This window comes from Petaurus breviceps, unplaced genomic scaffold, assembly GCF_028583685.1.
Source record: "Petaurus breviceps papuanus isolate PSGF00001 unplaced genomic scaffold, PetGlider_PUasm1.0 188, whole genome shotgun sequence".
Taxonomy (NCBI): domain Eukaryota; kingdom Metazoa; phylum Chordata; class Mammalia; order Diprotodontia; family Petauridae; genus Petaurus; species Petaurus breviceps.
Window position 1 is genome coordinate 2602951 of NW_027185804.1, and position 13924 is coordinate 2616874.

A 13924-nucleotide genomic window follows, 5' to 3' on the forward strand; every position below is an offset into this window, starting at 1 on the left:
ACCAACCAACTTTGTCTACCCTCAACTGAGCCCCAGTGCTAAACTCCAATGCTCTCACTCCTCCCAGCTGATTCTTCAACACCCTCTTCTTTCCCATCACCTACACCACCTTCACTGCTTCCCTCCTCCCTGTCAAAAAGGGAGCTGAACTACCCTGAAAAAAAAAGCACGCCATCGATCATGGGACCCTTTTGTCATCGATTCCATCCCTCAGACCTTTTCCGTCTCGTTTCCCGCCCCCTCTTCTTTTGCTCCACCCTCAGAGGCTCTTCTCCAAGTCAAGGTCAATCCCTCTATACTTATGCTCTTCATCCCATCCCCTCCCATCTCTTCTGTCATTAATTGTCACTGTCTTCTTACCCAGTGACTCTGACCTGACTGCCTACAAACATGCCCAGTCCTCCTCTCCCAATTCTTCAAGACTCAGTTCAAGGGGCCTTCACTGATTCTCCCTGTAATGGGAGAGAGTGGCCAGTGCTTGGAGCATGCACAGTGTTTTCTGCCTCCTACCTACGCAGCGCTTCCAGAAATGCATGGTGACACACATGGAGGGGCCCTACACCAAATTCAGAGCATGGGTGGGCATTCTGTAACCATTTCTTGTCTTCTTACTACCTGGTGAAGAGTTTTTTAACTGACTGCTGAGTCAGAATTGAATATGCAGTTAAAAGGTACAATCAGGCAAAAACACCTTCTCTGTCCCTGGCAGCTTTGAGGGAGGAGGAAGAACTCCTCCCATGCCTCCTGACAGGGGAACCCTTCTGCCACCTGGGCACCAAGTCTTTTGTCCTATTTAGTCTTCCTTGATCATACATGAACGAGTCTGAGACAGAATGACCCTGTGAACCTCAGAAGTTTTAAAGACCCTTGAAAAGTCCACAGTCTCAGCAGCTGAGTCAGATGTGAGCCTGAGGAACAATTGCTTGACCCAAGCCAAAGATTCATCCAGCAGTTATCCTATGAACATGGAAATAAATAATTCATTGGCCATGATGCACCTAGAAATAGGCTTGATTGGAGAAAAGTTTTGTACTTTACCCATTCAAATTTGAGCTCACTCTCTCCAGAAACTGAGGTGGTAGAGGAGAGTGTTCCCCAGTTCTGGGAGAATATTTTGCAGGAAACATTCTCTCCGGGCGCTGAGGTATAGAGATGAGTTTACATCCCAGTTCAGAAAGACATTTTTGTACTTCTTTCTGTATCTTTCCATTAATATCCCTTTGGAAAACTGGTTATCAAAGAAAATGGTCAATATTACTTAGGGGCCAGCTAGTGATACAGCAGACAGAGCTCTGGACCTGGAGTTAGGACCAGAGTTCTTTTTTTTTCTTTATTAATTTGTTTACTTTGAGTTTACAAGATTCAGTTTCCCGGTTCTTTGAGTTTCAAATTTTCTCCCCCTCTCACCCTTCCCTCCTCCCACCATGGTGGCATACAATCAGGTATAGGATCTACAGATACTTAATATTAGACATTGGTCAGGTTGTAAAGAAGGATTGTAACGGATGGAATGAACAATGGGAAAGAGGAAACCAAACAAGATAGAGAAAGAGAGCAGGTAATTTGCTTCAATCTGCATTCAAACTCTGTTCTTTCTGGTTCTTTCTCTGAATGCAGACATCAGGACCAGAGTTCTTGAGGACTAGAGACCTGAATTCAAACAAGTCCCCAGACACTTACTGGCTGTATGACTCTGGACAAGCCACTTTCTCATCTGTAAAATAAGAATAAGAATAGCACCTTCTCTCTCCTGCTGCCACCCCAGGGTGTTGTGATAAAATGAGATCCTATTTAGAAAGCACTCCGCAAACCTCCACGTTCTATACAAATGCAGGCAACTGCTATTATCACTAATCACTAGTTAGCTGTTTGGGAGGGGGAGAATACTTTGGATGAGGACTCTTAAGCTACAGTACTAGAAGAAAAGACTCCAACACCACAGGGTTACACAGAGAACTAAGGAAGAGGGATTAGTGGCCTCACCCAGGAGATCTGACCTTCCACTCTGTGAGTGAGCCAAGGAGCCTATCTATTCTAGCTACATCAAGGCAGAGAACACAACACACCCTCCACAGACTGGATCATCTCTGCCCAGTCTCCATTACTCCCTGATAAGACTTCTCCCCATCCTTACCCTCAGAAATTACTTGTACAAATTTTCCATTTACTTAGTTATGCCCATGTTGTGCCCATGTGCCCTCAAGGAGAATGTGAGCTCCCCAAACACAGGAAGTTTCCTCCTCTTTGTCTTTATATGCCCAGTGCCCAACAAAGTGCCTGGCACACAGTAGGCATTTAATAGAGAATTGAACTGGACAGCAACAGAGAATTATCTAGTCCAACTGCTCCATTTTGCAGATAAGGAAATCAGAGCAAAAGAAGTTAAATGACTGGCCCACAGGTAGCAAATGGCAAAACTGAAATCCAAGCCGAGGCCCTGTGACACCAAGCTCAACACTTTCCAGTACACTAGATTTTTTTTTTTAGAGAAAAAATTATCCCAGTATGTAGGACTTTGCCACAATATCACAAAGACTTCACTGCGGGGTTACTCTAAGTCAGAGATTTTCCTGCCTCTTCCCTTTTCTGAGAGATTACCAGGGTCCTGGCATGCCCCTCCTAATTTAGATCTTTGTCACTAGCCCTCCAAATTGAAACCCAGGAAAAAAACTTGCAGAACTCAGAAGAGATTTGCTGGTTTTATATGTTTCTACCTTTTTTCTCCTTTCCTGACATTATTTTTTTTGAAACATTTGCAAAAGTCTATTCCTCAAACCTTCCCCTCAACTATATTATCAAAAGGAATGGAATCCCCATATTCATATGCCCCTCTTGATATGGTAAATTATGCCTACATCATTCCCCTGATCTACCTGGAGAGAATCCCTGTCCAAAAAAAGGGTAATTAGATTAGTTTGAAATGCCCTGTCCTTGGAGGAGTCCTTTGCAATGCTCATTTCATTAATCATCCTTTTAGTAATATTCTTGAATCTTCCCAAGAATCAAAGTCAAGCTCACTAGAATATAGTTATCATTCTCAGGGAAACATTTGCCTCTCTGAGGCCTACAACAACTGTCCTGTTCTCCCCAACCTTTCAAAGATCACCAACACAGTCCAGCAATGACATCTACCAATTCTGTAGGTGACCTGGGGTTTAGATCTTCTGGTCCTGGTAACCCAAGCTGATCCAGGGCAGCTGGCTACTCTTGTTACTATGTCCCTACTTAGCCTAGATTTTAACTCCTAATTCACCATGTCTGTCCTTTCAAGTTCAAGACCATTCTTCTTGGCAGAGAAAACAAGCAAAATTGTTGTCTATACTCTGAGCAGAAGGTTCAAGTCCTTTTCCTCAATCCTTTTTTTCTCCAATATTAACTCCTTAACTGCCTTTTTTCCGGGGGGGGGGGGGGGGGGGGAAAGAACACTTTAGAATTCTTAGCCAGCTCTAGATGCCTAACAGATTTTAACGTACTGTATTCATTAGGCATTATCAGCCCTGGCTTTTCTCTTCTCTAGGTGGCCTTTTAAAATCCAAACTGACTGATGAGCTCTCTATGCACCCCCAAGTCTCTTCAGATAACTCTCCCTTTTTTCACTTTCATTGAAAATGCTCCTCTTTCATAGAAGTGGAAGGAAGACCCATATGTACAAAAATATTTATAAGCAGCTCTTTTGGTGGTGGCAAAGAATTGGAAATTAAGGCGATGCCCATCAATTGGGGAATGGCTGAACAAGTTGTGGTATATGACTGTAATGGAATACTATTGTGCCATAAGAAACAAGGATCAGATGGACTTCATATCTACCTGGAGAGGCTTATATAAACTGATGCTAAGTGAGAAGAGAAGAACCAGGAGAAATTTGTACACAATTACAGATACAATATATGTGTGACAACCAACTTTGATAGACTGGACTCTTCTCAGCAATGCAGGGTTATAAGACAACTCCAAAAGACTCATGATGGAGAGAGATGTCTACATCCAGAGAAAGAACTAGAAAGCACTGAGTTTGAATCCAGATTGAAGCAAACTACCTGATCTTTTTCTTTTTCTTATTTGGTTTGGTTTCCTCTTTCCCATTGTTCATTCAATCTGATACAACCCTTCTTTATAACCTGACTAATGTCTAATGTGAAAGTATTTGCAGATCCTATACTTGACTGTATACCACCATGGGCGGGGGGTGAGGGAGGGGGAGAAAATTTTAAACTCAAGGAATTGTGGAACTGAATCTTGTAAACTAAAAGTAAACAAACAAATTAATAAAGACCAAAAAATTTCAAAAAAGAAAAAAATGTTCCTCATTTTGTCTACATAATTTCATCCTTGAGAGTTTACCAACCCTCAAAGAAAGTTCCTTCTCATTGATGAAAATCGGATTCAGAATGGCAGCTGCCTTCACTGCTTCCTTCACCTTTTGAAAAATTAAATTATCATCAAGACTAGTTAAGAAATTATTAGCTGCTATGCTTTGGGATGAGAAAAAGCAGCAGCCCTTCGAGAGGCAGCAAGGTACAGGGGATAGATAGAGCACTGCACTTGGAGCCAGGAAGGCCTGGGCTCCAATCCCACCCACCCTGGGCAAATCACTTCACCTCTCTATTTACCTTGGTCATAAAATGAGGGGGTAAAACTCAGCAGTTGCTAAGGTCCCTTCCAGTTCTGAATCTCTGATCCTACATCCAGATTACGGAGTCTCCCATCACTACCAGATTACACCTGTATGGGGGGGGGGGGTACTGATGTTTCCTGAATTCCTTTCTGTCCAACTGGCTTATAATATACAATGATGAAAATATCAATTCCATTCTGCCTCTGCCAAGTATATCCTCTAGTTAAATTGTATCGCTGCTTTTTGTTTTTACATCAGTCATTTCTTGGGGGTGGCTAGGTGGCACAATGAATACAGTACCTGGAGTCAGGAGGACCCAAGTTCAAATCCTGACTCAGACATTTGACACACTTACTAGCTGTGTGACCTTGGGCAAGTCACTTAACCCCAAATGCCCTGCCCTCCCCCCTCCAGAAAAACCAAAACATCAGTCATTTCTGGATATAGCCATCTCCCCTCACCCCACCCTCTACCCATGATTCTCCTTGTAACAAAAGAAAATGTGTTAACCAATGCACTGATTTGACAAAAAATAAATTTGACAGCATAAGAAATATTTCACACCTGCAATCCCCCATTGTAGCTCAAAGAGCTGTCAGCCTCAGCCTTCTGGGTGCTGGGATTACAGGCAGGTGCTACTACACCCAGCTCTCCTTTTAACCTATTGTAGCTCTAACATTGGAAGGGACCTGAGGACATCGAGGTCCAGGACAACTAGGTGACTTGTAAGTTTCAGAGGCAGGCCAGGATCCAGGAGTCCAATTCCAGAGTCCAGACCCTTTCCCCTTTATCATGATTTCCTATGGCTATCTGCTGTATTCCAAGTAGGGTCAGTGAGAAGTAAACAGTTTTCTCCATTCCCCTTCCTCTTCCATTAAAGACTCTTGGGATTAGATTTGCAAAAGTCCAGGTAAATACACTTTTAAAAGGTCAGTCCTAGATTATAAATCATGGTCCAGGAACCTAATACCTGTACAGAGACATCTCAATCATATTTCTCCTCAAGGTCAACTCACCCACATGGTGTGATCTGAGGAGTCCCTCCTAAAAAAAACAAAAAACAAAAAACCAATCTTTCCACCTGCTTATCAAGGTGTGAAATGTCTTGAATGAATGACAAATCCTTTCATCCCACAATAAGCCACAATGTCCCATATAGGTTCTTCCCTGTGAGAAGAGAGAGGCAAAGGAAATAACACACCATTCCTTAACAAAAATGCTGTGTGAATAAGTCAAAATGCCTAGATTCTAGCCTTTGTTCTGCCACTAATTTACTGCAAGTCCAAACCCCGAGTCCCTAAGTCTCAGTTTCGTCATACAAAAAATAAAGTACTTTCACTAAAGAATGGTAAAATACACCTTTCAGCCTTAAATTCTAGAAGCCCATACAAAATCACCTGATTAAGGTGACCCAATGATTAAAACTCAATTATACTGAAATGAAATCAGGCTACAAGTTTCTACAAATTCTACAAAAGTCTGCAAATTCGTGATGTCATTTTTTTCCTGTTTGGATAAGGACAGTGTGGTATTAAAGAGCAGGAAGATAATGGCACCTAATTGTCCAGAAAGAGGCTGGAGCTGCTGGGCAAATTCCATGACTCCAGTCTTAACTTGATGAAAAGAGCTAACAGATGTAAAATGCTTTGTAAACCTTAAAGCGCTATATAAATGTCAGCTATTGTTATTATTACAGCCTAGGGTTGGCTCTATTGACCTTCAACTGTGTAGACACAACAAATTACTCCAGGAGAGTGGAAACACTGCTGCAGGATGGGACAACACACACAATCACTACTGGGAAGCCAGTCAGTCCATTGTGGAACAGAATGAACACTTACCAAGGCATGAGGGGAAGCCCTGAGTTCTAACTGGCTGTGTGACCCTAGCAAGTCACTTATTTTTCCAGGTTCTATTTTCCTTATCTTATAAATGGGAAATGGTTATACTAGATTATACTCCAAAGTCCCTTCCAGTTCTAACGTTCTTTAATTTGCAAAGATCTAACAACAAAAAAAAAACCTCTGCTAAATACCAAAGAGTGTAATGAATGAAAAACAAACATCAAGAGACAGTTTCTGGCCAATTTATAAATCAATTTAATTATTAAACTAGCCAGCAATCAATAAATTGATGGTCAGTGGTTTCTCTCAGTAACCCACAAAATCCCATGGAGAGTGTGAAAGCCTTAAATGCTTTTTGAAAGGGAATGCCCTGACAAGTGAAAATCAGCCCTGACTGGTGGACATTTAATGAGAAGGTAGGTGAGATATCTTCAGCTCCTCCTGCTGAAAATGACTTGATCATGAGACTCAAGTCACCTCCAGCAATCTGGACCAGGAAATCCATCTCCACCCAGACCATTCCAGTAGGTTTTCTCCTACGTGAGCTGGGTCACTCTAAACTCTAATGAAGAAGTACAAGGACAGGGGCTTCTTTTCCAGTGTAAAAACTTGCCCAGACTGGGGAAACTTCGTTCTGCCACCAATTTATAATCTAAACAGAAATGAGGTCTCCTAGTTGGGTTGGATTCCACCCAAGACTGAATACCATGTTCATTGAGGGTAGGGGTGGATCTCAATCAGTCATGTCCTTCAGAAAGACAAGAGCTCGACTTCAATGAGGAAAAAAGTCTGGATCCTAATTTAATAACTGATTATTAATATAGCAGTAAAATAATTATTTCTCTCAAGAGGGAGGACCAAAGGTTACACAAAGTGCCAGTATTCAAACCCAAGTCCTCTGACTCCAGACCTAACACTATACAACACCACAACACACTGTGCCATTCTATATAGGATGTAAGCTCCTTACGGGCAGGAATTTTTTTCTTTATATCCTTAGTACCATATAGTGCCTGGCGCATGATGGGCATTTAACACATGTCTGCTGAATTTAAAGGAATAACCCTAACCAAAAAATCCAAATGTGCTTACTACTCATTTTCATACTATCAATTATTTTATTTTTTCGAGAAGGGTGGGGGAGACTGATCTCCCAAGCACAATAATCACTCATTGTACTGGTCTCATCCCAAAGTTCATCAGCACAGAAACTTCGACTTGAGAAGGGCTGCTTCAGTCCTCCTTAGGCAGCCTGGTGGTCCTCCACTCCAGAGGGGGCTCACCATATATCAGTACCAGATTTAGTGGAAACACATGATCAGTTTTAGCCCTATTGCAGCTCAGACCTCACAAACTCAAGTAATTCATCAGTTTCCACCTCCCCAGCAGTAGGGACAACATCCAACCTACACTGCATTTCACAAGGAACAAAAAAATAACAGATTTTGGAAAGATGTTTCCAAAATGCATAACTTTTACATAAAATTTTACATTTTTAAGAAAAACCTATCCATCTACATATTTCAAGATGTTAAAATAAGTTATTAGAATCAACAAAAGAAATTTTGAATGATACTTTTTAGGAAATCCAACATATTTAAGTCCTATCAAACTCATCAGTAATACAGTAATATTATAATACAGATATAGTATAATACAGTAATAATTTTGTATAATACAGTATCAGTGTGAGATAAGATTGGAAAAAGTATTCTGAAAAGCAATGCTTAATTAGCAATTAATTAAACCACTTAATTTCACAAACACAAGAGTATTAATTTCACAAACACAAGCGTATTCTTAACAATGTAGGATGTCTTAAAAACACATTAGGAAAAAAGAACATTTTGCATTTTAAGTAAATTGTACTTTGAGTAATATGCATAGCTTGAAGTTACCAAAACTTTAAAAATATTTGCTTAAATATTTAGAAAATACTTAATATTTCAATTTGGGGAAAAAATTAAATGTGTTAATTTTTCAATATTTCACAATTCTGTTATTACCTAAATCTGCATCACAAAGTGACCAAGTAAAAAAGTTGAAAGTGAAGTTATGCAAGAAATACTTGAAATGTCATAAATTATAGCCTGTTGTTCAAGTGTCCAAAGGGTGTATAAAAAAGCAGCTGGGTCTTTTTTTTTTTCAACTTCTTCATCTCACTTTTAGCTGACTGTTGGAAAACATAATATAAACCTAATATTTTTTTCTTATTGGGTTTCCATTAACCGAGGAAAGTAAAACACAAGCTGTCAGCAATAACCAGATTTAAAGTAAAATACTTTGCAAAAGAATTTTAATAATGTTAAAAATCTGCATTCATGTATATATTTATGAGATTACTATAACTCTGATTTTATATATTTCAAATATTTACTGTTAGTCTTCAACATGGGAACCAATATTACTTCACAGAACTTAATTCTACTAAATCCATCCTGACATCAATTTTTAAAGATATAGGAACTCTGCAATTTTTGCTTGGAGGGATTTTTAATCTCTTTGATACTTTAAATTATTGTGCTAAAATGTTTTAGAATGTAAAAACGTTGTTTGTAGACTTATCAGTCTCTTTGTTAAGCGTTCTGTTTAATTGTTTTTCTTTGCTAGGAGACAAGGTTCCTGAGGGAGAGGGATAATGGGAAATAATTAATTATTAAAACCAAAGGATAGAGATTGGCCCTGCGATTACATTGATCTAAAGAATTCCTCCATGAGGAAACTCTGCCTAGTTTTGCAGATTGGCACTATTTAGAGCAGAGGATTTAAACCAGCAGCTTACAGCTGCAGAACTCATCAGTGCAGTCCAAACCAGGTGAAACCGTTACTGGAGAATGTTTAACAAAATAAATAAAAATACAATACAACATAGATAATGTTAATTTATGGTTTTCTAAGTCAATATGGGGCCTGCAAAGATTTAAGTTTGACACCAATAGCCTAGAGTATGGAGAAGTAAGTGATTTCTTCAGGGGTTACACAGTCAGAATCCAGACAAACAAAATAATCAATAGAATTTAAAAACAAAAACCAGGGGAAAGAGTATTGGATTTGTGTTCAAAGAATCTAGGTCCAAGTCCCAACTCTAACACCACGATGAATTTTTCTGTATTTGATATAGCTGTTCTTAATGTCTAGCTATCTGGCTCTATAAAAAATAGGGCCCTGGAGGGAGGGAGCATTTCAGATCATGAGGAAGGTCTGAAGATTCATTGGAGGGGACACCACAGACCCTTTAATAAAGTGCCATTGGCTCAGAGCTCTGCCTCAATCTCTTTTAAGTTGGATAATTTTTATACCCACACTTTGAAAAAATCATTTAGCAACCCCTCTTGGCTTCAAATTCCTTTCCTATAAAATTAGGACATTAAACAAAATTACTTCTATGATCTCTTTGAGATTTATATACATGATCATATGTAGAGATTTTGCTATTACAGTCCTGCAAAATCATCTACACACAAGGAACCTTATAAAAGTTGTGACTTTTTTTTTTTAAATTGAGCAGACCAGTTAAAATTCTCTCCCTTCTAGAAAATGGTAAATACTTACTCCCCATATTTTCCCCCAATAACTATAAGCTAAAAAGAAAGTAAAAATAAGTCATTATCAATATTCAAATTTCAAGTTAAAATTTCAAGAACTACTAACCTGTGAATATCAGGATATAACAACAATAAAAGTCAAACTTTGAAAATTCTACACTAACCTGAACTTACTTTTGTCTTACAAAAGACAAAGTGAACTGAAAAAGAGCATTTCAGAACGGGAAGGAAGCTTGTTGTTCAGTCATGTCTGACTCTTCACGACCCCATTTGAAGTTTTCTTGGCAAAGACACTGGAGTTGTTTGCCATCTCCTTCTCCCGTTCATTTTACAGCTGAGGAAACTGAGAAAAATGAGGTTAAGTGACTTGCTCAAGGTCACACAGCTAGTGTCTGAGTCCACAGTTAAACTCAGATCTTCCTGACTCCAAGTCCCAAGTTCCATCCACTTTGCCACCTAGCAGCCCCAGAAAGAACCTTCAAGATCATCTAATTCAGGGGCAGGGAAACTGCAGCCTTGAGACCGAAGGGGGTCTTCTGGGTCCTTGAGTACCAGTTTTATAGAACAAATCCTTTTATTAAAGGGTTTGCCCTTTGGAAGTCTCGATTCAGTTAAAGGGCTGCACTCGAGGACCTAGAAGACCACCTATGGTCTCAAGGCCCCTGATCTAATCCAACCCCTTTATTTGACAGATGAGAAAACTAGGGCACAAAGGAATAAGGTAACTCATCCAAAGTTATAGATGGTAATGAGGAGAGCCAAGAAAAGAATCCAGATCTATAGACTTGGAGTCAATTAATCAACAACCATTCACTGGACACCTACTATGTTTTAGGAGCTGTGCTAGGGATATACACACAAAAATGAAGCAGTTCCTGCATGGGTCACAGAAGGGATCAGGACAGACTTCAAGTACAAGATAGAACTTGAGCTGGATCGTGAAGGAAGATGGGATTCTATGTAAGAAGCAGAAGTGAGAGAGGGAGCCTTCCAGGCAAGGGGGACTTCCAGTCCATGAGACTCAGGCAGAAAATGGCCTAGGCTGTGTAAGAGTAGGAAGGCTCATTGGGCTGGGAGTCAGAATGACTGACATGAGCAAAGAAGCCTGCAAAGGGAGGCTGGCAGCAGGTTGTGAAGGACTTAAAGGCCACACAGAAATCTGTATCTAAGAGGTAAGAGGGAATCACTGGAGAGCTTTGAGCAAGGAAGTGACAGGTAAGATTCTGGCACATGGCACCATAGAGCCTACTCTTTTCAAATCATTTAAATCAGTGTTTCTTTGCCATTTAGCTTTTGTGGAAGAAGCCAGATGAGAAGCTGGGTCTCCTCCCCCCTGGTCTAATGTTGAAGGGACTAGAGACTATTCTTCCTAACTTTTTATAGTCACTTAAATAACAATTTTCTAAGCCCCACAGTTTTTGTTGCAGAACCAAGCATGGAGCCTGAATCTATCTCCCAGCTCCCTGCCTGCTTGAACCCATTTCTAACCAGTTAAACAGGAGTTTTTTTCTCCCAGGTAGCCTTTGTCTGTGAAACCAGGACTTAACTCCAGGCTCTTCCCAAAAGGCCCAGTAATGCTTTAGAGCCTAAGGCTTATTTAGGCACTATATCCTTGGACCTCCACTCTTCCCTTCATTTAAATGAGTCTATAGTCTCCAATGTAGCTTCCATGGCAGAGCCAGGAATCAAAGATAGGTCCAGTCACCACCAGTCTCTCTTTTTCTATTTCAAATGGCAGTGTTTCAATTCTGAATGGTAGTAAAGGTATATATTTATGTGGTACCCAAAACACTTTCAAAGTGTGTTACACAATCCATTTGTGCCTCACCACATGCCTGTCAAACAGGTACTACAATTATAATGCCCATCTTGCAGAGGAGGCTCAACAAGGTCCTATGGCTAGCATCAAGAGCCAGGGATTACACAAAAGGCATCCTGGCTCTAGGTCCAATGCACAAGTCATAGAGCAGATGAGAGCCCAGGCCCACTTACTGCCATCCTAGAGCTCTGGGCACTAATACTACCATGGTTACTATATTTTTTTTTTTTTTGCTTTTTGGCGGGCAATTGGGGTTAAGAGACTTGCCCAAGGTCACACAGCTAGTTTTTGTGTTAAGTGTCTGAGGCTGGATTTGGACTCCAGGGCCGGTACTCTATTCACTGCACCACCTAGCCGCCCCTCATGGTTACTATTTTCTAACCTTTTAAACAACAGCTTTCTGGGCCAGGTAACTTTTGGGACAAAAGTAGGATGAGAACACAGGTGTCTTCACTCCAAGCCCATAAAATGTGCTTCATATCAGTAGTCAGTGTCTAGTGCTAGAGTTCTTAATCTTTTTTGGTGTCATGGACCCCTTTGACAGTCTGGTTAAACCTATGAACCCTTTCTCAGAATAATGTTTTTAGATGCATAAAATACAAAGAAAATTAGTTTATATTGAAAGAGATACATTTTTCTATCCAACTTCACTAACACCATCACCACCCCCCCCAAAATGTATCCATGGACCTCAAGTTAAGAACTCCTAATTAGCAGCTTCTTTTCAATTTCTGTAACATTGCAGGGACTTCTCCAATTGTTATACACCTAGTTTACATTTCAATAATAGAAACCTCGTTTTAATTCCCAGAAAAATTCTGACTTCCCCAAAAACATGTGAACACACTATCCCAACCAATGCAAAATCACAGATCCACTATTTAACCCCAAGGACAATAAGGCCAAAATTTCTGCTGCCAAGTTTAAAACATCAGAGTAAATCTGCAATGAGAGACTCATATACTTGTACAGCTAGCACACATAGTCATGGCCAAAAAGAGCCCAAAGCAGAATTGCAGACGGCTTCTTCACCATCGTTTTTATTAGAAGCACAGAGGGCATTTTCAGGCATTACAAATCCTTTTTACACGAACACAAAGGCTACCTGGCCTAGAAACACCTCAATTTAAACACATGACTGGAAAAGGCACAGTAGCATAGTGTGGTACAAAGAGTATAAAACTGAGGCAAAAGCCTACTAGTCCTCGAAGCTGTAGGGTCCACCTCACTACATTTCACCCAGACTTCATCAATCACAAAACCCCTTTCCAACTCTAAAATGCTCTCTAGAATTCTATTTTTTAAAAAAATCAAACCTAAGTTGTAAAGGGCTAGGACCTGGACCCCTGATTTCAGTAATACAATAAGAAATCCTAGGTTAGCTAACTCCTCTATCAAGGCACAGAAGGTGCTGCACCTTGGCAGCTGCCCAGAGTGCTGAGTGATTTGCCCACAGTCACAGTCCACATGTCAGAGTCAGCACTTGAACCCAGGCCTTCCTGGCTTATAAACAGGCTCTCTGTCCACTATGCCATAATACCTCTCACAGAAATATTCAACAAAAAGTACATTTAAAACGGACTATCAACTATCAGTAGATATGATTAACTGTACCAACAAATCAAAGCAAAGTTAAAATTTATTAAACTGAAATGCTAAGTTTAATAAAACTTGCACCAAATTGATAATTAAATTGCCCTAATTAAAATCTCCACTACAATATTATTCATTTGGGATAGCATGTTCTTAAAATGGTCATTAATAAATAGAAAATGTTCATTTCAATCTAATGATATTCTTATGGAATCAGCTAATACCATTTGTTCCACAATGTACATTCTTTCCCAAAGCAATTTTTTTCTAATAATCTTGACTCTTGATTTTTCTAGATGATATCACCTATCACAATACTAAAATAGAAAAAATTAAAGGCAAAAAAAACATTTATCAAACATCTTACTGACTATAACAGACCCTTGGCAGCTTCTGCAGCAATTTCATGACAAAGGGACTAAGTTGTCTATTTGCACAGACAAATCTACTTTTGCTTTTAACAGAAGTATAACAAACATTCTTCCCTACAAACTTCCCCCAAACAAGC

General features: G+C 39.9%; 1 protein-coding gene across 1 annotated transcript in view; it reads right to left on the reverse strand.

Moving 5' to 3' along the window:
* The window catches only part of PDE3B (phosphodiesterase 3B), a 163423-nt gene that overhangs the window by 147717 nt on the left and 1782 nt on the right, over positions 1-13924 (reverse strand). The gene's annotated exons all lie outside the window — the stretch shown is intronic.